The sequence below is a fragment of the Onychomys torridus genome, chromosome 14 (genome assembly GCF_903995425.1).
Source record: "Onychomys torridus chromosome 14, mOncTor1.1, whole genome shotgun sequence".
NCBI classification, from domain to species: domain Eukaryota; kingdom Metazoa; phylum Chordata; class Mammalia; order Rodentia; family Cricetidae; genus Onychomys; species Onychomys torridus.
This window is the reverse complement of record NC_050456.1, coordinates 9,335,561-9,362,957: the sequence shown is the minus strand read 5'-3', so window position 1 is coordinate 9,362,957 and position 27,397 is coordinate 9,335,561.

The following is a 27,397-nucleotide window of genomic DNA, read 5'->3' as shown; positions in this document are numbered from 1 at the left end:
TGATGTTTAAGTAGCCACTGACTTTATGAGTGTGAGCATGTTCTTCCCATTCTAAAATTCCTGAAGTAGGCCTCAAGGAAAAAGCTTAATGCAAAGCAAAGGGGTCACTGATAAGACACGATTTGGTGTTTTAAGACAAATTGTTCCCTGAAAACACAAACCATGTAAGAATAAAAGTCGAATGAGCTCTCATAAGCCTCTGGGTCATTGATCTGGAGCAAAAAGAAGTCATGTGCATTTCTTTGGAAAACGATTGGTTTGCAGACTGCCTCATTGGTCCACATGTCTTCTGTGGCACCAGTCCAGTGCTCTGAAGCTGTGTGAGGGGCAGGTCTGATGCAGGGAAGGGATATACTATCTCTTGCAGAGTTATTCAGCAGGATGCATAACTACTGACACTTTAATTCACTTACTTTCTTGTTGAATTTGATTGCAGCCATGTTCAGAAAAAAAAGTCCCTCTTTGATGTATTCTTCCTGTAACGGGCCTGAGGGTTGGTATAGAACACACCAAGTTCTCAGCACAAAGGAGATTTACTACCCCAGAGGGACAATGGAGGGTGGGCGTTTTGTTGCTTCTGGATGTCAAAGAGATGCAGATGTTTCTGCAGAAGTGAGTGTTTAAGGAGAAAAGGGGAAGTCTGTGCGAGGGTGAGTTGGTAAGTCCTGATGGGACAGGGAGCTAAATAATGAATTTTGATTGTTGGAACCTAGTTGTTCAGTCTCAGGAATGAGTCAGTGGCCAAAAGAGGGACTAGACCTTCGGGATTAAGCTTTAGGAATGTGAGCTAAGGGTTTAGCAAAGAAAATGGAAGTGGGGTGGGCCAGACCTGCCAGTGCCATGTGTGCTGTGCTCGGCCCTGTTAGAGAGCCTCTTCTCAGTAATTGTCCATGTGCCATAGACACATAGGTCTCTGGTCTGTCAGATCCCAAAGTGGAACAAAACAAATGAAAAAAACCAAAACCAAAACAAAGCACAAACAGTAAAACAAAGATTGACAATACTGCAGATTGTCCAGATTGTCATGTTGAGACTTGATTTGTGTGTGTGTGTGTGTGTGTGTGTGTGTGTGTGCGTGAGAGAGAGAGAGAGAGAGAGAGAGAGAGAGAGAGAGAGAGAGAGAGAGAGAGAGAGAGTCTGGAGGAGAGACCTGCCACTCAACTTAGCACTGACTGTCCGTGTGGGGTAGATTAGGTAAAGCCTCAAAACAAGATGTGTTTCTCATGAGTCCTCACGCATGTGAGATGTGAATAAGGCAGGCAAGTGGGTAACTACATCTAGAGAGAAGAAACAGGAACTGTAAAATCCCAGCTGGCAGAAGACTGATGCTGCAGGAATTGTGTGTAGGTCTCGATGCAGACAGTAATGGTGGGGGCTCAGAGGCAGAAGAAGGCTGAAGCCGAGGCCCTGGGCGGCTTTATGCAAAGTTGAGGCATTTAAGTCTTGTTGAAATGTAAGTCACTGAGTGATTTCAACAGAATATGAAATATTAAATCTTTCCAGTCATCATGATGGAAGAGTTCAGAAGGGAGGAAGTCATCAATAACAGAGAAATCAACTCAGAGAACAAAGGGGTAATGCTGATAAGAAATATATGTGGCTCTGGATGGTGGTGGCACACACCTTTAATCCCAGCACTTGGGAGGCAGAGCCAGGAAGATCTCTGAGTTTGAGGGCAGCCTGGGTTACAGAGTGAGTTCCAGGATGGTCAAGACTACACAGAGAAAGCTTGTCTCAAAAAACAAAATCAACCAAAAAATGTTTGTGCTCTTTATCATAGCAGGCAGACAGAACTGGAGAGGAGATTAGTCTGGAGGGTTGGTGGCAGTGTGGTGGTTGTGGAAACCAACTACTCGGGTGGGTTTATTTAAAGAAGTAGAAGGCAGAAGTGAACTTTAGGTGTTGGGGAGACAGCAACAAGTTTAAGTGAAATTAGTTTTCTCAGGGGTGGAAACATTCCCTCGATGGCTCATGTTAAAAGTATGGTCTGAAGCCCATGATACTACGAGTAGAGGGTCCTTTAGGAGGTGGGGTCTGTGCAGCAAATGTAGAACATTGGGGTGTGCCCCTAAAGTGGGTTAGTCTTCTCAGGTTCTGGCAACCTTAGGTGAATAGACCCCTTCACCATGATAGACTGTGACTTCAGAGAGCCAAGTAAGCAGGGACGGAAACTGTGAGTTTAAACAACCTTTCCTCCTTTAAGTTGTTCATCTGCAGTGTTTTTCACAAGGAGAGAAAGCTAACACATAGTGCAAAGGAACTAAAACAAAAACTCAGAGATGAAGGCTACAGCTTTCATTTTGCACTGCTTAGCTTATTGGTTGCAGTGTTTCAAGCAAACTTCCCATGTTTTGCATTTCACTTCCTTGAGATGATTCCATGTGGTTGTTTAGAAGATCAAATGAACCAACGTGTATGAGACATTTACACATTTGCTCACCCTATGTTCTTGGAGCATTCACTTCTGTTTACTAGGGTAGGGCATTAGAAGTGCAGAAGGCCAAGTTCCTGCCTTTGGAGACCATCTACTGGATGTCAGAGGCCACTGTAAGCCAGCTGAAAAATGAGCAGATTCATTACAGAGTTAGAAAACTGCTTTGAAAGACACAAGTTGATGTGACAGTTACAGACAGAACTGAGAGGTCTTTCTGGAATGAAGCTAGAGTAAGGCCCTCAAGCCACATGAGTGGCCAGGCCTCTCCCCTGAGGACTTCCAACTTCCAGGTTCCACCTACAGGATACTACCCTAACTGCTGGACTCTGCCCTCACCCTACAGAGTAAAATGCCCAGTCTCTGGACATGAAATCCCACCAATCTCTACCCTGGAAAGCTCCACCCTGAAAAGTCTCACCCTCCTCCTCAAGAAACTCTATATCAGCCCTGTATCCTGTTCAGTTCTCTGCTGTTTCTTGCCTGAACAGAGCAGAGAAAGCCACCTTCCTGGTTTTTCCTTCTCAATAAGTCTCTTGTGTGAGGTTTGTTGTGTGTGTGACTTTGTGCTACTCCTCGGCTCCCAACTGCCAGGTTACTTTTCTGTGAAATACTTACTTATACTGTGTGAATATATGTCACTGTGATTAGTTTAATAAAGAAGCTGACTGGCCAATAGCTGGACAGGTAGAGGTTAGGCAGGAAAGACAAATTGAGAGGTTGCTGGGAAGAAGGGTGGAGCCTGGGAGTCTCAATCAGATGCAGACAGAAGCAAGATTGGCATGCCATCCTGATTGAAAAGGTGCCAAGACACGTGGCAAAGCAAAGATAAGAAATATGGGCTAATTTAAAATGTAAGAGTTAGCTAGTAACAAGCCTGAGCTGTTGCCCAAGCATTTATAATTAATATTAAGCATCTGAGTGGTTATTTGGGAGCAACTGCTGGGACACAGAGAAACTCCACCTACACCTTTCCATTCGAGCTGTTTTGCTTACAGCTAAGAAAGGCTAAAACTCATGAGGGAGCCTGTGACAGCTATTAGGGCATGGAGGGAAACATCTGAAGTCATAACAACAATAAATATAGGGCCTCTGAAGGAAGTTGAAGTCTGTAGGGTAGTGCACACTTAGCAGACTTTGTGTATAATAAGCTCACAAGAAATAATAGGTGGTATGTTATAAAGATGCCAAGTATTTGATGATATGCCATGGAATACAAACTTCACAGAATATTTCTTTTATTTATGTGTCTTCTTAGTTAAGAATATAAATATATTGCCAATGAGGAGTTCTTCAAGGCGTTGAAGTTTATGGATTTAAACCTCAGCCACAGGACACTTTATAATGAATGCTTTTCCCCTACTGTTCTGGAAATCCATTTTCTTTTTAAAATTGGTTTGAACTGGATACACCATTAGTAGTAGGTATGCCTTTCAGCGTGGGAGACTGCTAAGTACCTTTTTAAAGTTTGAAATCCATATAAGCATATACAGAGCTTGATTTTCTTGTGCTTTTAGTAGAAATCTCTGTCATTAGTCACTTACACATTTTTTTAGTGTACAGTGATAGAAGACATTTCATTAAATCAGGCAGTTCAATCTAAGGCTTAAGGGACCACATAGGTCCCAGGATAGCTATGAATGTGGCCCAATCAATACATTTGTAGATGTGTCATGTCACACTGTCATAAGATTGGACACCCATGAATGGGTTCTGGGAGTGTAAAGCTCAGGGGCCAATAATCTCATAAATAAATAAATCTCATGAGTAAAAATTCACTCAACACAGATGGTGTAAGTATGTAAAAATTTATAAACAAAATTGGGGGTATAGTTTAGTTGTAGAGTGCTTACCTATGTAAAGCCTAAGGTTTATTCTCAGAACCTTAAACTACAGAGTTAGGGGGTATAGTTCAGTTGTAGAGTGCCTACCAAACATATGTAAGGCCTGGGGTTGATTCTCAGAACCCAAACATTTGTGAATAGTAAATGCTACATAGAGAAAATGCTGTCTTCATCTTCATGTTCAAGGACCATTTCTGAGGGTTTACTGTGTTGCCAGCAAAGGAAAGATTATCATCAACTTTTGCCCACAACAAGGGCACCTGAATTTGATATGAATCTTCCTAACATTTGCTACCATCTTAAAATAGAACATACATTAAAAGTGAGCTGCCATTATGCAGGAGCTCTAAAAAACACTGAAATATAGAAGCATTGCATTTTTTTTCACTGATGCATTCTTCACTGCTGCATTAAAACATGTTGGTATAAATTAAAAGTTTAAACATCCAAGGAACCCAGTGAAGAAGTAACTAAGCAGACATTAGAACTACACAAAATGAGACTAGGACTACAACATGAAATGCATGGCAGCCTCCGAGTTTGCCCAGAGTGAATCATAACGAAGAGCTAACAAAGATAAACAGTCTATTTAAGTGTGGCTGGAAAAACTCCCCTCCAGCCAGCAGCTGGCACGACTGCTGTCATTCAAAGGGCATTAAGCAAATGTCAAATAATTGAGTCACGGGGAAACAGAGATGACATGACCTACATTCTCATTAACAAGTTTTGGGAATTCTTCCCTGGCCTATTAAACAAATGATGCTTAATCGTCGTATTAAGCCAAAGAAAAGCAGCGAGAAGCCAATGTTCAAACAGGATTCACCTTGTGATTTTTCGGAAAGGCTGGCAGTGGTGCTGCATGCCAGGCAGAGCACAAATTTCCTTGAAATTGCCTTGATAGGAGCCCTAATGACCAGGGACTACTGACTAGTAAAATAGAAAGTTCAGCAGAGACAATGGGGTACTCCCGTCAAGTACGAAGTTTGTCATATCCTAGGACAGACAGTGCCTTCAAAATTCCCTTCCTGCCTGAGTAACCAAGCAAGTGTATTGTATCCTCACATTTTAAAGGAACCCTTGACTAACAAGCTGTTCTTTGCCAGAACTAACAGTAGATTGTTCTTTCATCCCTGGTTCCTACTTCCTCATCTACCTCTGACTTTCATCCGGTTTTCATGAACTTATTCATTAATTAGAGTCTACCAGCCTGGCGTAGTAATTGACCTTTGTTTTGGTCCTTGATTATATCTTTGCCTCTTTGATTCAATTTACCTCTGTGTCTTTGAAACCAACTCCATTCATTCTCCAGGTTTTAGCCTGGCTTCTGCTCTACCCTAAGGTCAGAGAATTACAGGTATACACATAATATCACTGCAAGGAGGAGGATTTTAATAATAGAGGTTCTAATACAAAATCCCACACATCCCTTAATGGTGAACAGAAATAGATCATTTCAACACCCTTCATGTTAAAAATGTTCTTAGCAGAGTGTGAGGATTTTACAGACTAAGTAGGTTTGAGACCGTGATATGACTGCTCAGCTGGTCTGTTCTTTTTAAATCTGGAGCTCGAGGAAGAAAACGAGAGACTGCCCTGAATGTAATATAAATACTTCTATAATGCTCATTAGGAATGGACATTAATTAAGAACCAGGAAAGTAGGGGCTAGAGAGATAGCTCAGCCATTAGGAGGCTCTTCCAGAGGATCCTGGTTTGATTTCCAACACCACACAGTGGCTAACAACTAACTGTAACTCCAGTTCCAGGGGATCCAACACTCTTCTGGCCTCTGTGGGCAATGCACACACATGGAGCACAGAGATACGTGCAGGCAAGACACCCCTGCACATCAAATAAAAAATAAAACCAGAAAAATGTAAGATTAATTTGTAAATATCACTATAAATTGATTATATTTAATGTTAATAAAAACATATTATTAAGACTATTCCTTGGTAATTCCTGAAATGGTTTTGTTTTCCATTTTTGATATATGAAGCATAGCTATAAGTCTGAATCCTCTTCTCTTTGTTTTTAATTCATTAAATATATCCAGGGGTGGATACAGCTGCTAATCCTCCCACATGGCCTTAAATGGCCTTTACTAGGTCTGAACACGGTTTTCTAATTTTGCTGATAGTTCACCACAAACAGCTGCCACATGCAGCCCTCTTTCAAGACTATCTTTGGGCCACTAAACAGCTTTCTCAACAGCTGGGAGGCAGGGATGCTGGAAGTGTGTGGCGTTTCTCTTCCCTAGGGTGGACCTTGCCAGTGTGTAGGACTACAAACTGGTGTTCCAAGCATGCAAACTCTTCAGGTTATACCACACACCAACATCAGAGTGTTCTAGAAGTCCACTTTTCCTAGTTTTACATGACTTGAAACAGGGGCAGCCACAGTGTTGTACTCTAAGTTGGTAGTGGTTTTGCTTGGAGACACTGAGCCTTTGGAGCCAACACCGAAGAGTGGAGTGTTTTAACATAGAGGGAAGACCTAGGTAGTGCATGGCCTTCACTGAGGGCACCTCTTAATCCCCTTTGTGCCAAAAATGCTTGGGGGAGGGGGGAGTATAATGAATAAAACAAAATGCAAATGAAATGGACTATAATGAAATGAAATTCTATCTCTGATGGTTTTGAGCATCTGTAGATCTTAACAGTACATTCTAGATTGGGAAGCCTTGGGAAGATGTTTTGTGCTTCTTGGAGTGGGGGAAGTCAGGAGTAACTAGCTAAAGGATGGCAAAGTGGAAAAAGGCTGATTTGAGCAAGGAGGAACACTGTGAAAGGACGAGCATGAAAGCAAGAGAGCAAGAACACGGTGTCCAGTGTGCGTTCTGAGCTCGAAAGCCCAGCCGGGAAAGTCCAGATAAAATAAGGACTGGTTCAGCCTGGGCATCTTCTAAGCATGAGGATCGTTCCCGAGGGCTGCTTATGTAAGCAGCTACACGGAAGTTCTCTTCGTACCAATGTTCTGTGTGGCTACAGATCAGGACCATACATGGTATTTTTAGTATAGCAAGTTGCAAATAACACTATACAACTCTCAGAACGGAAAAGATTTAAAATAGACTAAACACACTAATCCACATCACTGTGTGCATTGCTAAATGGGGACCTCACAGCTGGTGATCTCAGCTGTGTTCATGGGACACTCCTCTGATCTTGGAGTTCTCAGTCTGAAGTTCCCTGTGGCTAAAGAACAAAGCACACAGCAGCAGGCTCCTGTGTTTTTGTGGTATGCTTCTGCAGGAGAGGTCACTCTGCAGATTTTATTTAATTAAAGAAATCAGAGTATAGCACTTGTGTGTATCTACAAGGTACAGCATGGTGACCCACATGTTTTCATTGTGTAGTCATCAAATCATGATATTTACTATTTCTAACACTTATACATTTATTACTTTTTGTAGCGAGAGAATTCAAAATACTCTCTTAGAAGCCCAGAGAGATGGATTAGTGCTTAAGAGCACTTGCCTCTGGCTTTTTTTTTTTTTTTTTTTTTTGGTTTTGTCTTTTTGAGACAGGGTTTCTCTGTGTAGCTTTGGACCCTTTCCTGGGACTCACTTTGTAGAGCAGATTGGCCTTGAACTCACAAAGATCCACCTGCCTCTGCTTCCTGAGTGCTGGGATTAAAGGTGTGCACCACCACTGCCCCACTTTGTCTCACAGAGCTTCCTTGACATGAGGGCAAAACTTAAACGCTTAGAGAACAGCCCTCTGACCCCACAGTCAGAAGTGTTAGTGGTAGCATTCAAGGTATACCATGGGATTGATGGGAAAGCCCCACAAAAAAGAACTGCCAGATACTGGCACATGCTGTCTGACTGGCTCCCTAAACGCTGGGTGTGGGAAAGATGGCCATTGAGCCCAGGTTTGCACCACCGACCCATGGAGGGTACTGATAGGGTATTGCCCAAAATGTTGCCAAAAGGGTCACTGCTCAGCTGACTGTCCTAATGTACCTAGTGGCATAGGAACGCCAGATGAAGACCACCCTCTGGCTGACTTTCTAGGCTTGGCTTTCAGTGATGGCTGATGCTGCCTGGGTCCTGCCCCGGCCACTCCCATCTCACACAGGGAATCCAGGGTAACGATAATAATAGCTGGGTGCCTCATCTCCATCCTTCATGGCCCAGAACTTTCTGCCTGACAGGAAGACAGCTGTTTAGCTCTAACTGTTTGGGGGGCACCTAGGCAGGGGGATCAGGATTCATTCCTGGTGCATGGGCAGGCTTCTGGTGGTGTGACGCCTTGCACAGCCTTGGTGCAATGGGAAGGGGCTTGGACCTGCCTATGCTCAGTGTGCTGGGCTCTGCTGACTCCCCATGGGAGACCTAGATTTGGGGGATGTGGGGATGTGGGGTGGCTTGGGAAAGAGGGCTGGGGAGTGGGAGGAGGGAGGAGGGGGGAATCTGTGGGTGGTATGTAGAGTGAGTAGAAATTTTCTTAATAAAGAAAAAAAAAGAGCACTTGTTAATCTTCCTGAGGATCTAGATTTAGTTCCCAGCACCTACATGGCAGCTTACAATTGTCTATAACTCCAATTCCAGGAGATCCTATTTCCTCTGGCCTTTGCAGGCGCCACACACACACACATGCAGACAAAACACTCACATGCATGAAGTCAAAATAAATAAATCTTTAAAAACTTCTCAGATATTTGAAAGGTATATCAATATATATGTCAGATACTGTGTGCTTTTTATTTGGTGATATTGGGTAAGACTTGATAGAAAAGAAATACCTTTCACCAACTAGTAAAACAAGAAAGATATGTTTAGTTGCTGTGTGATGTCATGGAAAGAGTAGTCTAGTTCTAAAAACAAGGGAAAACAGTCGCTGGAATGGTGATGGGTTTGCTTAGCAGCTGGTATGGCTAAATACCCTGAGACTCTGTGTTCTTGTGAGTAAGAGGTGAACTTCGTCCTTACACTTTCAGACTAACAGAAGTAATGCAGACAATGCACTGAAAACAATGCATGTTGCAGAATACAGCAGTTAGATCAAACACTCTGTCTGGTGTTCCTGACTCACCTCTAGGAACCACACCTACACACACATCGGTAGTGCCACAAGTGATACAGAGAAACAGGATTTAAAAGAACAGAAGGAACAGAGACAAGTTTCCACGCAGCGTTTCTTAGGCTGGTGATTGAAAGAACATAGCTCCCCAGAAATGTTACAGATTTTTGAGTGACACACATATTAAATAAGTTGTCATTGCTTGGGGAGTCTCTATACATGTTAGATTGTTTTTAATTAAAATTTATTTATTTGTATTTCCATGTGTGCATGTGTGTGCACACAGGCATATGGTCACGAGTGCACACAGATGCACCACAAAGATCACAGGATAATGTCAGGAGCTGCTCTTTTCCTTCCATCCTCTTTTGAGTTCCTCGGATTCAACTCAGATCTTTAGGCTTGGAAGCAATCACCTTTACCTGCTGAGACATTTCATCTGCTCTAGTTTATATATGATGGTTTTTGTGAGTTTATGTTGAAGGGAGCACAAGACTAAAATGTACTTGAAGAGGTTATATGTAGATAAAAATTTTCTTTTTTACAAAACCAAAACTTTAATCCCAACGATTCTCACAAAACATATTACAAATGATAGCATGAATAAATAATCTTTCACAATACCTCAAAAGTTCAGCTCTGCAAAATGCCTTTAAACAGGTAGAAAGTTAATGTTTTGAAATCTCAGATTTTTCAAATAACATACAAATAGTTGTGTATTAACAGATAATAAGGACTTTATGAACTAAGAAAGGCAAGCTTTCTTGACATTTATCGGATGATACAGTCACTGCCCTGAGTGAAGACTGGCTGGATGTTTTCAAAAAACTTCCTTCTAGTTCAAAGGTGCAGTTTTAAATTGTTACCCATTGGTCTGTGTCCACAGGAACTTTTGAACTCTGCTCACCAATCTGCAGCTGTATACACTATCCTAGCTACTGTGTACAGTGTCCTGGCTACTACATGGGAGTTTCTCTTTAGATGTATTTTAAATCTTAAATGTGATCGCGTGTGACAAGCTACACTGGGACTTAGTAGCTAGGGCTGTAGACACAGTACTTCAGACCACAAGCCATTGGTGTGCCTCTCATGCTCAAAGTCTCATTGGAATCAAGACCTACAGGCGGTGGGTACGTGATGGGTGTGAGTGGCAGCAGCGTGTACAGAACCACCTAAATAATCTGCAGCACAATTGTAAATTAGATTCCAGTATACAAGGGAGATGCTTTCTGTTCAAGGCAAGAGGAAGAACTCCTCTTCACCTGCAGGGGTGACAGGTTGTGAAACTATGAAAAGGAAATCACATATTCAGATAAAGATACCCCCTCGTCAGGGGGTGAGGATAGCAGCCAATCTAAAGACACATGGAGTGGTTTTTTCTTTCTTCCAAAAATTAAGACAGTATGCTAGACTGACTTCTAGTACTGGTCTTCACCTCTGCTCAGTTTACATTTTATTCTCTCATACAATCGCTAGTGTGGTGATAGTCTAATTGTGATGAAATGTGATTTTATTTGTATGTTAAGAAATAAAGTTTGGGGCTGGAGAGATGGCTCAGAGGTTAAGGGCACTGACTGCTCTTCCAGAGGTCCTGAGTTCAATTCCCAGCAACCACATGGTGGCTCACAACCATCTGTAATGAGATCTGGCGCCCTCTTCTGGCCTGCAAGCATGCATGTAGGCAGAACACTATATACATAATAAATAAATAAATCTTTTTTAAAAAGAAAGAAATAAAGTTTGCCTGGAGATCAGAGGTCACATAGCGAGCCAAAAGCAGAAGTGGTAGCTCACGCCCTTAATCCGATCACATGGCAGGCAGAGTCTCTGTGTGGTCAAGAACACAGCCAAGCGTGGTAACATGAACCTTTAATCCCAGTACCAACCATAGAGACCTGGAGGTCTGTACAGACAGGCAGTGGTGAGGAAGTAAGGTGGCTGGGCTTAAAGCCAATGAGAGGGCAGAACAGGAAGGCAATAAAAACACAAGTTAGACAGAAGAAGCTCTCTCTGGGGAAGCGATGGTGGTGATGAGGTAAGATAAGGTAGTCGAGGCTCTTTGCTAGTTCTCGGATCTCTGGCTATTACCTCTATATTTGGCTCTGTGTTTCTTATTTAATCAGACTGGGTAGAAATTCATCTACACACGAGTTTGAAAATTCTTTTGACGTGGTGCGGGGAGCTGTGCAGTGATTGGATCCCAATGCTCTGTCATTCTCTCATAAAGAAGGACTTCACTTTGCAGGAAAACAAGCAGGATTTACCATCACATGGACATCCACCTTTCGGTGGGTCTCACTGGGGGAAGGGACTCTGGAAGACAACTGTTAATAGGCACTGTAATACTCACGTTCTATTTTTCTTCTTCTTTCTTTCTTTTTTAGGAGGGTGTTTAAAATGTTTATTTTTTTTTAATTTAATTTATTTTTACATCCCAACATCAGCCTCTAGGTGATACATTTCCCCCTCCACCTTTGACACATTTTCCTCTAGAGCTCTTTATGACGCCATTGTCATTTGATCTGAATCCAAATGGACCAGCACGAATTAAAACAATTCAAGTATACACACGTTTACTTGTTTCATTCCGAGTAATAGGAAAGGTGAAGCAGACTGGGCCCCACTAAACCCACAAGGATCCCTGTCCAAGAAACCATTGCCATTATGTCAGTATTTATTGCTTGCTTTTAATTCGCAGCTACACATAGAGCTTCAGCTCTCTCCAAGACAGAATAGGGAAGAGCCACAGATGCATTGATGCATTTGCCTTCCTTCTGGCATGCTGGTTTTTATGTTTTTATTTTTCACCTAACCATCCATGCAGTTCCTATTATCATACCCAATGTTGTTCTCTCAAAGGCATTGTGCTGGTTCAACAATTATTAAATGTTGCTTCACGGTAGCTGTGACCACCTGGCTAGTCTGTATTTTACTGTTGGCAGTTGGAAAGGGAGGGATGGTGTGGGCCAGCAGGCTATGATAGAATGGCTGGGTCTGCCGTGGCATTCCGCCATGGTTCTTTTCAACCCGTCTCTTCATTTGCTGGAATCTTCTGGCTCCCTTCCAGTCATCCATCACTGAACAGATAGTTTGGCCATGAATGGAAGGGATAGAAACTGGAATGGAATTCAAGATTCAGCAGACAGGCTCCAGCTTCTATATACACTGGCTCCAACCTCCGCTCTCCCAGCAGACACTGTGCAGGGTTTGTCGCTCCATAGGTAGACATTTTCATTTTAATTACAGAAGTCAGTTAACTTTCTCAGTAAACAAACACATTGTAAGGGAATTTTAAAAATCACATGTCATTTCATTTCTGCTATTAATAAGTGCATCACCTATATATGGCCATCTTTAAAGTAAGCAGGACTGGCTAGGGTATAGGGGTTCTAGTCCATGGTTCCTGGCGGTGTGATGTGGCCATGTTTCTCTTTCATAGGTCAAGTTAACCCTCAGAGCAACGGTCAGCTGTTTCAGAGACGATTGACCTAATGACACCCTTCCTCTCAGAGAATTAGATTGAGATTTAAACTATGCTGTTTTTTTAGATTTATTCATTTTATGTGTATGAGTGTTTTGACCTCATGTCTGTATGTGTATGACATGTGTGCCCAGTGCCCCCAGAAGCCACAGAAAGTATCAGATCGTCTGGAACTGGAGTTACAGATGGTTATGAGCCACCATGTTGGTGCTGGGAACTGAACTCAGGTCCTTAGAAGCAAGTGTTCTTAAACCCCGAGCCATCTCTCCAGTTCCTAAACTGTACCTTTAAGGAAATACATCCTTCAGCTTTTTTTTTGCTGCATGTATTAGCATTATTTCCTGTCTCCTTGATTATTCATGACCATAATTATCAAGCTGTTTCAATTTGTTGACCGAATATCCTGCAGCTTCCAGGCTTCCACTATGTAAGAGCTATCACAATAACATATGAGCCAGGCAATAAGGCAGGGAACATTGTAATCGATCTTCACAAAGAAGGCTTTAGATGCAGAAAGTTCCCAGATCTCTTCATTAGAGTGCCAGCTGATTGAGTATTTCTCGGCTTTCATTGAAAAAAAAAAAAAGTTGTGGACCTGTGGTTCTGGAGAATCAAACTATATATTAAATGAAGTATCTGCCATATATCCTAGGAAACATATATTTTTTTAAAACCAGCTCTTGCTTATGCTACTTGTGTGAATAATTTGATTGATTTTTTTTTTTTTTTTTACTTCATCTTCAACTAACTGGCAGCAGTTGGTCATAAATACATCTGTGAGGTACCTTGCACAGGATAAAATGTTATTTCTCCTCAGTGTAGTCTCATTTGATTACAATTGCGTCGGGCCTGGCCACATTCCATCCATAATTAATCGTCGCTTTGGTTTCCAGTTTCGGGAGGCGAGTGCTGCACGGCTCACATCCTTAGATAATGGCCGTGCGTGCCAGCTGGCGAGTGAATGGGGTCTTTCACACTGTGCCTAATGGGCGCAGAGGCTGAGCCTGTCAGGGGCGCTAGTTCAACCGAACCGTGCCAGAGACTGAGGTCCAACTTGCTGACAGTCTCGTTGGCACCTCCTGCTTCTGAGGAAACACCCTTTACAAAGGGGGTGCGTTTCAGTATCTCTCCTTGGGTGATACAAAGTATCTCGGTAGCAACAGGAAAACAAATTCTTTCAATGCTTTTCCGAAAAGGCAAGATATCCCCTCCTTCCTGGATACCGAGCTGTCATCTCATCACCGTTAAGTGACTGTTTTGTCATAGCACTAGAACATGGTTTACTTCTTGGGCATAGAGTTTGACATTCTTCTTGAGGAAAGAGTAGGGAGTGTATCAGATAAAAATGACTGTTATCTATCCAAGCCCAACACTGAGGCTTACTTTTGAGTACCAGGGCATGTAACTTTTCAGTTACTGGTGCAAAGAGATAGATGACATACTTTATTTCTTTCTTATTTTTTGAGACCAAGTTTTGCTATGTAACATAGCCTTGGCTGTTCTGGTATTCACGATGCAATGGAGCTGTTCTTAAACTTGGTCAATCCTCTTGCCTCAGCCTCTTTGGTATTGGTATTACAGGTGTGTGAGGCCATGCCGAGCAGGATTTAAATAATGCAGTGCTTAATTCACTTTCTGCAGAATTTCCTTAAAGATAAACAATATAGCTAGTATCATTGGGCATGGATAACCTTATAAACAACTTTAACCCATTTCTGCTTACTCAAACAGAATTGAAGCCAGATTTTGAAACTTACCTTACTCTGGCAGCCATATAGGTGTCTTTGCATGAAGTGGGTCAAGTGTGACAAGTCTGAGAGACAGTTGATAGGGTATAATACAAAGAAAGTGTATTTATGACGTATTTCACTTGGCAAATTGTTGGCCCATGGAGTAAAAGGAAAAGAGGGAGATGGGTCTAATGATGCCATTAGAAAAGGTCCTTCTTACGTCAAGAGAAACTGAACAATAAGATTTTTATCTGGTTCTAGATTTTATGTCACCACCAACTGCAAAAAGTTCAGTTAGAAAACATTAGCAAACCAGATGTGGTGTTTGTGCCTGAAATCCCTTCAACTTGGGAAAGTGAGGCAGGATATCAAGGACAGCTGGGGTTACAGGGAAAGACTGTTTCAAAAACAAGTTAAAATAAAACCAGATCAGACTAGACCAGATTAGGCTATGCCAAGGCAAAAGAGACCAGACCAGGCCAAGCCAGGCCAAACCAGACCAGACCAAAACAAGACAAAAACTAATGAACAGAATTGTTGTTTGAGGTCTGATGTATGTCGGCACTGAAAACAATAGTGATTCATTTAAACAGATCAACGTGTTCATCTTCTCAACACAACTGTCCTCAGCGATTGTATCTTGTGTCATTTAATCCTGAAAGAGCACTAATGTTCCTTTAGGAAGCAGATGGAATTATTTGTTTGGTAAGCTGTGCCATTTTCTTGCTTTTCTCCCAAATTGCAGCTCTTGCCACATACCATGAGATGTGCACTGAGAGAAATGTTCTCGTATTGTAAATTGACACCGCCATTTACTCTGTGGCCTAATTTTATGATGATGCTAAAATGATTACAGTTGAAAAACTATGTAACACTGTCAGCTCAACAATGTATTCTGTAGTGGAATCACAATAAATCCTAGATTTGGAATCCAAAATATGTGTTGTTTAGCATGTGATTGTGAAGAAAATTCAAACCAGTTTTGTGGGGATTATTATGAGACCATAGAACTTTTGCTAATTTTTGTTTTGTTTTAAGTAAGGGACTCATTCTGTAATCTGTGATGGCATAGGACTCACCATATAGCTCACACTGGCCTTGAACTTGCAATGTCTTCCTGATTTAGCTTTTTAAGTGCTGGGATTACAGATGTGAGCCACCACAACTGCCATGCTGCTGCTGGAAAAGACAAAGACAGGTAAGGGGTGCTGTGGTTCGTGCTGGCCAAGGCTTCAGGATGTGAGGATGGGGAAAGTGAGTTAGCTTTTGTTCCTGGAAGAGAAGCAGAAACACAGAGGAAGCCATTATTAGAGAAGCCTAGACACTTCTAAACACTGAACTGCACAAGCAACAGCGTCCTGTGACAGGGGAGTGTTCCCATCTGTGGGACTCTATGTGTAGTGGGTAGCCATTCCAGCCTTGGCCTGGAAGTTCCAACCCCCATTGAGGCTTCGGTAATGGTCATGCCCACAAGGCCGGTCTGAGAGAGGAAGCAGAAGACCCAGGTTCGAGAGGAGAGGCTTCTCTTGGTTCTAGGACCCTGGATGCTGGAGGTAGACTGAGCAGAGTTCTCCAGAGAACACCGCTGGACTGTGCCATCCCTTTCCCAGACCCTGCAACCTATCCCTTCATTTGTAAGTTACCCCACAAAATAAACCTCCCTTTTAACTACATGGAGTGGCCTTGATAATTTCACCAATATCTATGGAAGCAGGATCACAGTCCTTTGTACTGGGTACACTTTGGAGATGTTTTGTGATAATTGAGAAAATGTAGAATGGTCTAGAATATTGCATAATTCATCTAGATTAAAGTTGATGCCTTAGGGCTAGAGGAGAAGGAGGTAAAACATTTACACAGGTAAAACATCTTTATTTTGGGAAGATTCATTCTGAAGAGAGGCAAAGTGTCTGGAGTACAATGTGCCCCACACACCCGCCGCCTCCAACACCCTTCATTCACAGGCATGGCACTCAGATTTGGTTTTTAAGTGTGGTTTCTGGACGATTGAACTAAGGTCCTCATGCTGGTGAAGTGAGTGCTTTCCTGAAGGAGCCACCAACCTCCAACTAGCAATTTCTTTTTGAAAAGTAAATGAAGCAGTTGCCAGGTCAAATATAAGTGAGTAGATAATTAGGTTGGGAGGTTAGATGACTGAAAACAGAGCAAATTCAACCTGAACTCAGAGATTTGGACTTCCAAAGGGGCCTCACGTCTCCAAGGACACAGAGGTGTATGCCGGTGTCTCCAGTAAATCCGGCAGCTAAGTTGATGTGCTCAAACTGAAAGAATGTTTCAGTGTGTGACAGTGAAAAGAACTTTGACCGTGAAGTGTATGATGCTGTAATGTCCTCGCTCTGGGGAAAACCAGGGACCAAGGGTTCTGGGAGTGTTTTCCTTCCCGATAGAGCTCAGGAGACTCATGCAGGAAAAAGAATATCTGAGGACGAGAGCAGAGTGGCTAGAAAGACTGATGTTTGTGACCTCCAAAGAGTGTGGAGAGACTGTAGCCTCCTTTCTAGAAGTTTCCTCAGCCTGGCTTTACTTCACACCTCATTGTGTTTCCAATGTTCTAAAAAAAGATCGTAAACATGTTAGTTTTGAGTTGCTTTAACTTGAGCAGGAAATGTCTGATATGTATATTTGGTTTCTAGGCACACTCGGTTGTATAAAGTAGGAGATACTAGGCTGACAGAACAATATAATCACTGACTGCTTGTGATTATATTCCTGATTGCCACCAGAGATTATGATTCAGTAGGTGTCAGGTGGAGACAGGGAATTGTTTTAGGGGTCTATTTTTGTTTTGGGTACAATGCCGAAGGGTTTTATGCAGACAAGGCATGTGTGTCAGGATTGAGCTACCCCAACCTGTTCTTAAAGAGTTGCCTTTTCAAAGTCCTTGTAAGAAACAGACCTTCCTGGTCTTGGACTTCCCCCCACTCACTGCAGAAGAGGGTTTCACATGGCCCTGCAGTTCCATTCATCAGCTCCCTTCCAGCTCCCTCACCTTGGAGTATCTGCTGATCCCTAAGTTACTTGCCTCTTTCAAGTGTGACAGTTTTGCTTTGCTCAGACAGATTGTGCTCTATACGTACAGCTTTCCTTGGCAAGTAAAAAGTTCAACCTTCTCCTAGATGTGTTGGAAAGAGCATTCTCTTCCCAACATATGTCATTTTTCTTTCTGCTCTATATTTTTCTTTCTTCCTCCTCCTCCTCCTCCTCCTCCTCCTCCTCCTTCCTCTTCCTCCTCCTCCTCCTCCTCCTTCTTCCTCCTTCCTCTTCCTCCTCCTCCTCCTCCTCCTCCTCCTCCTCCTCCTCTTCTTCTTCTTCTTCTTCTTCTTCTTCTTCTTCTTCTTTTTTTCTGAGACAGGATTTCTCTGTGTAGCTTTGTGCCTTTCCTGGATCTCACTCTGTAGACCAAGCTGTCCTCGAACTCACAGAGATCCGCCTGACTCTGTCTCCCGAGTGCTGGGATTAAAGGAGTGCGCCACCACCGCCTGGCTATATTCTTCTTACATTTCTTTCTAGAGCTGAAATATATAGCTCTGAATCACCTTGGCAAATAGTCCTCTGAGCCCAGCTGGCTCTCCTTTGCTTGTCCTGCTTCCACGAACTTTCTGCCTGGGCCTGGCACCTGCTTTTCTATGTGGCCAAGTTGTTATGAGTTTATGGAGAAATGAGAGAAACAAGGGCAGTATTCATAAACCAGCCCAGGGTTATTCCAGGGTATCATATATGGGTTTATTTCTGGAACAATGTTATGAAATCACATTTGCGTGTTGTGAAGCACTGAAAATAAAATTCAAGGGATTTGCCAAAAGAAAATGCCTGCCCCAAACTTGAAGTATCACTTCAGATTGCTTGTCACATGTGTTTGGACACACTCCAGTGTCATGTGTTACAGGCTTGGTCTGACCCACGGCCTGTTGGGAAATGGAGCCTTTCAGAGGTGGAGCCTCCTACTTGGAGGAATTATGTCATTGAAGACTTTCCCTTGAAAGAGATACAAGGACACAGTCCTCTTCCTGTCTCAGTTCCTGGCTATCGGGATACACAGGGTCCTTCCACTGTAGGCTGTTGCCATGATGCTGTGATGTATTGTGCCACCACAGGTACACATGGACAGGGCCATGTAGCCAGCAGACTCTGAGGGCAGAGCCAAACCAAACTCTTCTTTATAAGTAGATTGTTTCAGATCTCGGATTACAGTAATGGACAGTTGGTGAACACAGTGTAAAACATTGAGCATGGTGACTCACATCTGTAATTCCAGAACTCAGGATGCTAAGGCAGGAGAATAAGTGTGAGTCAAGCAGCCTTGAGGTACATAGCAAGTTCCAGGATAGCTTGGGCTACAAAATGAGAACTGTGTAGATGAGTTTCTAAACAGTCTTAGTAAATAGGAAACACAGAGCCAAATACAGAGGAAATAGCCAAAGAGATCAGAGCAATAGCCACAACTAGCTTTAGTTTACCACCAGCAGTAGCTTCCCCAGAGAGAGCTACTTCCTTTCTGACTTGTGTTTTTATTGCCTTTCTGTTCTGCCTTCTCATTGGCTCTGAGCCCAGCCACATGACATTCTCATCACTGCCTGTCTATACAGACCTCCAGGTCTCCATGGTTTGTACTGGGATTAAAGACGTGTGTCGACACGCTTGGCTGTGTCCTTGACCACACAGAGACTCTGCCTGCCAAGTGATTGGATTAAGGGCATGTGCCACCACCACTGCCTGACTCCTGTTTATGTCTCTCTATGACCTCTGATCTTCAGGCAAACTTTATTTATTAATATACAAGTAAAATACCACATTTCATCACAAAAAAATACCACCACAAACCTGTTTTAACCTGTCTTCCTTTTCTTAACCCCCACTCCAAAAAATAAACAAACAATCCCCTCCAAAAAAAAAAAAAACAAAAAACCAAACCAAAAACAAAACAAAAAGAGCAGATATATTTCATCAATACTAAAACCTTTTGTCCTGTGAAGGATCCTGTTAAGAGAATGAAAAGATAAGCCACAGACTGAAAGTGAATAGGTGTTTGACAAAGAACTTATCTAGAGAATGTATGCTTTCAAGATGTTTTAAAACTCCAACATGAATGAAAAGTCACAATCCATCTAGAAAGTGAACCAAGATAAGAATGCACATTCTATCAGAGGCTGTGGAAACAGCAACGGTATCTCTGACAAGCTGTTCCTCCATAGCCAGTAGAGAAATGTGTCTGTCACCACACTGATCAGAAGAGTCCACATGAGAGCTGGTGGTCACAGCATATGCTGGGGAGACTGTGGAGTATCTGAATCACTCAGGCATGCTGCGATGGAGGGGGGGAGTGCAGCCAATGACACAGGCACTCTGGAAAATAGCTCAAGTCCTTTTAAAACTGAAAGTTACCCTAGGTAGAGAAATGAAAACTTACACATCAATGTAGACATTTACACATGACTGTTTATTGCAGTAGCCAAATAGTACAAATTGTCCAAATGCCCTTTGGCATGTGTGTAAACTATGATATAGTCATACCATGGAGTACTAGTGAGCAATAAGAATACATGTGCTATTGATACATGTAATTATTTGTGTGAACCTTGAGGAAATTATATGAATGAAATAAGCCAATCTCCAACAGTTATATTCTGGCCGATTCTACTTAAATGACAATTGCTGAATAACATCACAGACAGGGAGACTAAATTGCTAGGGATGAAGAATGGGGAGGAGTATGTTTGACTCCCCACACAGGAGTGCTGCAGCTAATTCCAATGTCTTAGAAGTTATTACAGTGCTTGGAGTTGAATTTTGTTAAAACTGTGTTTGATTTGGGCAATTAGATGGTCCAGTACTTTAAAAAAGAGTTAATGACCTCTTTAAATACCACAATTCCAAAAAAAAAGGTGTAAGGTAGAAAGTCTGATGCCAGTATGGGTGGGGGAAGGGCTCAGAAAGTCCCACAGCTATGGGCAGAGACAGTGCCAGGGGATGGCTGCTGGGGGAGGGAGAGCCAGTTTCCTCCAAGGGCGTGGGCTTCATGAGCACTCAGTGGTGCTTAACACACACAGAGCCTTGGGTAGGGGCCACAGGAAGGGAAACAGAGATCTAACAACATAGATCAATTTTAAATTATTTTACTTTCTTTTATTTTTACCTAAAATAGAATTTAAAAATGTACTTGTTAGAACAGAAAAAGCAGGAAAGAATTGATCGAGTGCATGTAAAACATAATCCTCCATTAAAATATTTGATTAGCATTCCAGAAATACATCTGTTATAATGAACAGGGTACAGCTGTGTTTGAATTTCGCTTCTATGCGTATGGAATTTTGTAAAAGGGAAAGATAGTGTCGCTTCCTGTCACACAGAGTGCATGTTAAAAGGGCATACATTTTCGTGTTCTTCCTGATGTATTGGGTTAGAATTCCCAGTGTCCGGCTTTTCTTGGGCCGAATCTGAATTGGTTTTAAAACATTTCATGCTGGCAGATTTTCTAACACTATCTGGAACTTCAGTGTGCAAATGGAACTGATTTCTGGTTCACAATTTAAATGTCAACTGGTCTAGTCAAATTGGTGAGTTCCAGGTTCAGTGAACAGCTGTGTCACAAAAAATAAAGCAAAAAACAAGCACCCCCCAGGGAGTGGTGGCCCACACTTTTAGTCCTAGCAATTAGGAAGAAAGGCAGGTGGATCTTTGAGTTGGAGGCCAGCCTGGTCTACAGAGTGAGTTCTGGGGTAGCGAGGGCTATGTAGAGAGATCCTGTCTTATGAAGGAAAGAAGGAAAGAGAGAGAGAGAGAGAGAGAGAGAGAGAGAGAGAAAGGAGAGAGGGGGAAGGGAGGGAGGGAAGAAGGAAGGAAGGAAGGAAAGAAAGAAAGAAAGGAAGAGGAAGAAAGAAAGAGAGGGGGAGGAAGGGGAGAGAAAGGAAAGGATGGTTGAGAAAGTCATCTGACATTGACCTGTAGCCCCCACACAAATGCCTATTTGCATACATATGTAATAATGCACACACAGGTACACACATACACACATACATACAGAGTCACACATGCCTGCACACAGCTAAAAGCAGGAGGCATAGACACATCTCAGAGAATTCCTAGAACTGGTTGTCATGGTTCTTTTGTGTGTGTGCACACCTTCCAAGATACGTATAAATGTGTAGTGTTACGCTTCTATGCTTATATACCATATAAACTATGTTGATGTATAAATACAAAGTCTTCGCAGTCCTAGGGACTGAACAAGGAACCTGACAGACGTGAGGGCAAGGCTCTACCACTCTTTTACCCCAGCCCTTTATTTTTGTCCTTTCCACGAATATGACTTTAGCTTGCTGGGTACTTTTCATCCTGGAGCAGAAAGGCTATGATTATGTGTGTGCTATGGGGACACTTGTGTGTGCTCACACAGATAAGCCACTCAGCCCAGATGTCCTCAGATAAGGTTCAGTGCAATTGAGAACTAGTGATTTGGCAAGCACCACTCTCTAGAGGAGCTGGCAATTTCTTGGAGTTCATCTAATGGCTGGACCCTGGGCTTTCAAAGATGCTTCACTGTAAATGTGCGCGGTGGACGCAGGAGCACCTATTCCTGGGTCTGCAAAACGGTGACCTTCTTTTCAAAGTCAAACCGAGACCTAATCACTTAGGGCCGATGTTTGCTTGAGGACGGGCTTGTCCCCTTGTGACATGTGAGATGATTTCCAGACATGGTTACAGATTTTTGTTAATGTGTATTCACTACTGCCAGACTTTAAACTCATGGTTTTGCAACATGATTAAGGTGAGCAAAATAAAAAGTACTTTATTTACAGAATATATACAGATGAACATACTGTGCTCATATGCACCATACATACTGTGGTGTTAATGTGTGAAGATGGGGGAAACAAATCTGGAGGATTTTTGGGGGGGAGAGGTGCGTGTATTTTGTGAGATGGTGTTGAAACTGTGGAGGTGCTAGAAGAGGGCAGAAGGAAACAGGCACATGAGAGCACCTACTGGTAAAGGCAGTGTTTAATGATTGTGGTCTGGTTTCAACTTGGGTCAGATGATGAGGTAAACAGCGTGTATTTTAACCACAATCCGCAGTGACCAAGGCTCAGGTGGGAGAGGAAGCCAGAACTGAACACGAGTCTCTGCTTCTGAAACCACCACCCTTACTTCTCTGGGTGAGAAGACGGAGAATATGGCCAAACAGACCTTGTGGAGAGGGGGATGGCCTTCAGATCCGTCCCTGACTGAACAGGAATTAAAAAACGGCTGCCTGATAGTTTCCATCTTAGTTATGAGAGTAGCAGCGGCCGATCTCGGAAACCAGGAGATGAGCAGCAGTGCAGGTGTGAGGATTAAGAGATAACGGCACTGGGAGGAAAGCCTTGGCCAACACTCATGATGGCCTTTCAGAAATGCCCACAGGTTTCTAGTTGACATAAGTCTTACCTTTTCAAGGTTCGAGTCATGGACATTACATGCAAGCGAAAGTGAGGTGTTCTTCCTCCTTTTCCTCAGCTCTCCTAAGACAACCTTACTCCACACACCCACATGCACATGCACAGCTCAAACCCATTTACCACTCACTCACCACAGGTACACATGCTTAGATGTACCACCTCATACACCACACATACTTAACATGCACACCCTTAACCCCAAAAGGTGTTACATACCTATGCACACCATTTCACACAACACTTACACTCACCCCACACAGGCACCACATGGGTATATCCACCATGTACCACATATATTCAACGTACAATCACTTGCTCCTCCACAGGCACCACACACTTACACATATCACTTTACACATTACACACACTACACACACACATACACACACATTTTTACTCAACTTTACACATCATATACAGTACACACACACACACACACACACACAGTACTGCATATTCACACACCATTCTAGGCACCATACATACATAATTAACACATACTTCACACGCTAGAGACATAAATACATACACACATACACACACACATATATATATATATACACACATACCACTCCACACACACTAATTGTACCACACAAATGCATGCTCCCTCCACATATACATATTTTCACACATATTATGCAAAGATTACCTCAAAAGCACCATACATATGCAATCAACATTCCACAAAACATACTTACACTACTTGTACTTGAACCCGTATATCATTTATACTTCACCAGTGTACACACGTTTCCATCACACCTGTCCACACACAAAGCCCATGCCTTAGAAACTCAGAAACAAGGGGAATGATACCATCTGTTCTAAGTTACTTACCCTGTGCTTAATGCATCAAAGTTGTGATGGTGTTGTCTTAAAGTTCTGTTTCCAAAGTGTGGGAGATCACTAAGAATGACCCGGCCACCCAATAAAAACAGCGTTGGCCTAGATACAGATTCTGAAGGAGAAAGGCCAGTGAGAGCCGGAAATTTGTGCATTTAATGTACCTCCTGGACTCCTAGGTAGTTTTGTTTTTAAATTTTGAGGGGTACTGGAACCTTAGGTATGCTAGGCAAGTGCTCTATTGCTGAGCTACATCCCCAAGTCCTCTTTGGGAGAGTCTCACTGAGTTGTTCAGAACGGCCTGGAACTCACTCTGTAGCTCAGGTAAGCATTGAGCTCACGAGCCTCCTGCCTAAACTTCCCGAGGAGCTGGAATTACAGACCTGACTCAGCACTAGACCTTGCATGTAAAGTTAGTTCCTTAAGACATACTGGAGCCTTGAGTGAAACGGAAGTAGATGCCACATTCTGATTATGCTTCGGAACCCCTCCCCAAACCCTCTGCCATCTAGGGGCGCTAGAGATGGTATCAGGCTCTGCCTCAATTTTGGCTTCCTTTCTAAAGTGGGTGAGGTTAATTCTGGTGTGGAAAGTAAGGCCTTGGTCTGTAGTGGGTAGCTGTTCCAGCTTTGACCTGGAAGTATTACCTCTAGTGAGGCTTCGGGTAACTGCCTTGTCTACCTATGACACGCCCCTGGGGCGGGGCCGAGATAGAGCTTCTAAGACCCGAGATCCAGATGTGCTGGCTCTCTTGGCTCCTGGTTTTCCTGGATGCTGGAAGACAGATGGAGTCAGAGTTCCCCAGAGAACACTGCTGGACTGCACCTCACCTTTTCTGGATCCTGTAACCAACCCCTTTACTGACTGTAAGTTACCCCCAAATAAACCTCCTTTTAAACTAAGTGGAGTTGCCTTGATAAATCCCCACATTATTGGCCCCTGTCTCCTCACCCTGTTTCTATCTGTAATTCCATAAGCAGTGAACTGTCTCTTGTGGCCTGGAAACAAACTGGGTCTAAGGAAACATCTGGACCAGAGAGCGCACCCTGATTTGCAGGGGGCTATGGCGGGGAGCCTGGCAGTCTCGTGCACTTCCTGGTTGCAGGAATGCAGGGCATGCTGGGTAGAGAGGAGGAATAACGCTTATGCTGTGGCTCTTGCAGGAACATCTGGAGGAGCACAGGGCTTTGAAAGTGGCATTGAAGGGCTGGGTCTTTCCACAAGACCTCTTGCTCCTCAATAGTCCTCTGCTGTACTTAAGTAATAAAGAAGGGACGAGAGGACCTCTCAAACTCACCTCATTAGTGTCTAACTCAGGCTGACCTTGAACTCCTGATCCTTTAGACCCCACCTTCCAGCTACTGGGATTCAGATGTGTGCTGCTTCATCTGACAGAAAACTTGTCTAAACATCTACAATAGTTTTTGTTATGCTATGGTGAACAGAAAAGAACTCTGGAGAAAATAATTGTGCAAAATTATAGCCGTAGGAGGGCAAGTTAAAATGTAGTAAAATATTAGTGAATCGGGCTGCTGGTTTTTTCCAACACGCATACAAATATGTGGTATCCATAAATTTTGTGAAGCTTTTGGCATTTTCCTGCCTTCTAAAATTATAAATGCTTGTGATTTATGTTGCTATCCTAAATAAATAATCATTTTCATACTTAATTTTGTATTCTTTTTCCCCCCAAAGAGACTCACAGGTTATATAAACTCAACTACCAGCTACACCTGGGCCTGTTCACAGAATTGTAGAAAAGAGTAATTGCTTTGTTATTGCCAAATTCCATCAAAGAACTCTTTATCCAGGGGAGAGAAAGCCTGGCAGCTCTGGAAGTTTCCTGCTGACTTCTCAGAAATTCCAAACATGTAGACTGCAGCCTGTGCCTGTCAGGTTGAGTCAGACTCCAGTGAATGTCCAAATGATGTTCTGTGTCCACCTGGTGACAGCGTGATGACTTGGGTTCTATGTAATTTTGCAGAGAAGAGAGAATGGGCTGGTCAGTTCAGTGGAGTGCCTGGCCTCATTGGCTGACAGAGATGTGTGTTTTAACTGCTGAGAAGATTTATTAGTCTTTCTTTTGTGGTGTGTGTGTGTGTGTGTGTGTGTGTGTGTGTGTGTGCGCGTGCGCGCGTGCATCTATCTGTCTGCCTGCCTGTCTATCTGTCTATGTCTGTGTATGTGTCTGTGTTTTGGAGAGTAAGTCACTCAGAGAAAGGAAATCCAGTTTTTGACCTGGAAAGACTCCCCACAGGCAGATCTGGGACTGCGGTGTATGCTCCAGGGCTCAAATGACCATAAAGGAAAGAAGAAGCTATTTGGAGACTCCTGGGGGAATGTGTAGAGATCCCACTCCAATACAAACTAGACAAAATTTCAATTTTCTTTGTTCAATAGGCTCATATTCTTGTATTTGGTGGGAATAGAGATTCCATTTGTCAAGGAAATTGCTTCATGACTGTGACATATTTTAGTCCTGGGTATTGAACTCAGGATCTCTTCCATGCTAAGAATGCACCCCGGCATCAAGTTGTATTCCAAGCTCTTCAATTTGTGACTTTTAAAAGAAAATTAAGTACTATTTTTGCTGTGATGAACTTCCCAAACTTTGAATGCTAGCATTCTTTGAAGGTTCCTGTGTGTATGTATATGATGCATAAAGATGATGTCATTGAAATGGATTATTTTAGTACATGCCTCACTTACAGATGTTTTTGCTCTGAGATTCTGGAATGAGTTAAGAAATTATGTCATCTTGAAATAAAAACCAAACCATTAACTCCTAGTATATTTGTTCTTACCTATGTGTGTGTGATGTGTATATTTATATGGGTTTGTGCACATGTGTGTATGTGCATGTAGGTACACATGGATGCTAGAGATCAAGGTCAACAGTCTTCCTCAATTGTGTGTGAGCTCTCTCTTTTGAGGCAGTGTCTCTCAGTGAACTTAAGACTCACCAATTTGCCTAGACAGGCTAGTCAATAGATCCAGGGATCCACCTATCTCTGTCTACCTCAGCACTGAGGTTACAGATGTGGAGCTGAGCCAGGCTTTTGTTCTTATTCTTAGACTCTCTTTTATTGGCTTTTGTTCTTATTGGGCCCAGAAGCCAGAGGCCACCCACGGAATAGCCCTATAAAGAGCTGTGTGTAACATTAGGAAAGCATAGGAACTCCTAATTAATACAAACATTACTCCCCTTTACAGTTGACCAAAGCCACTGCCATCACAGCCCCCCAACACCATGCAGTTTCTGGAAACTCCTTATCTTTCTTTGACTAGAACACACACACTGCTTTCTCTATCTCTTCTGCCCACTTCCTTATTTGGAAATAAGGTCACTAGGATTATAAAGCTCTTAGGGAGCAGATTTTTTTTTCAGTGTTCCTACTAAGTGACTCAGAGATAAGTACCTCAGAATGATTAAAGTTCAGAGGTCCAGAGATATGGCTTTGTGGAAACTGTCATGATGCCAAAGATGATTGGATTTTTTTTTTTTTTTTTGAGACAGTCTCTCACTGCACTGTGATTGGTCTTCAATTAACTAACTATACAACCCATACTGGCTTTGAACTC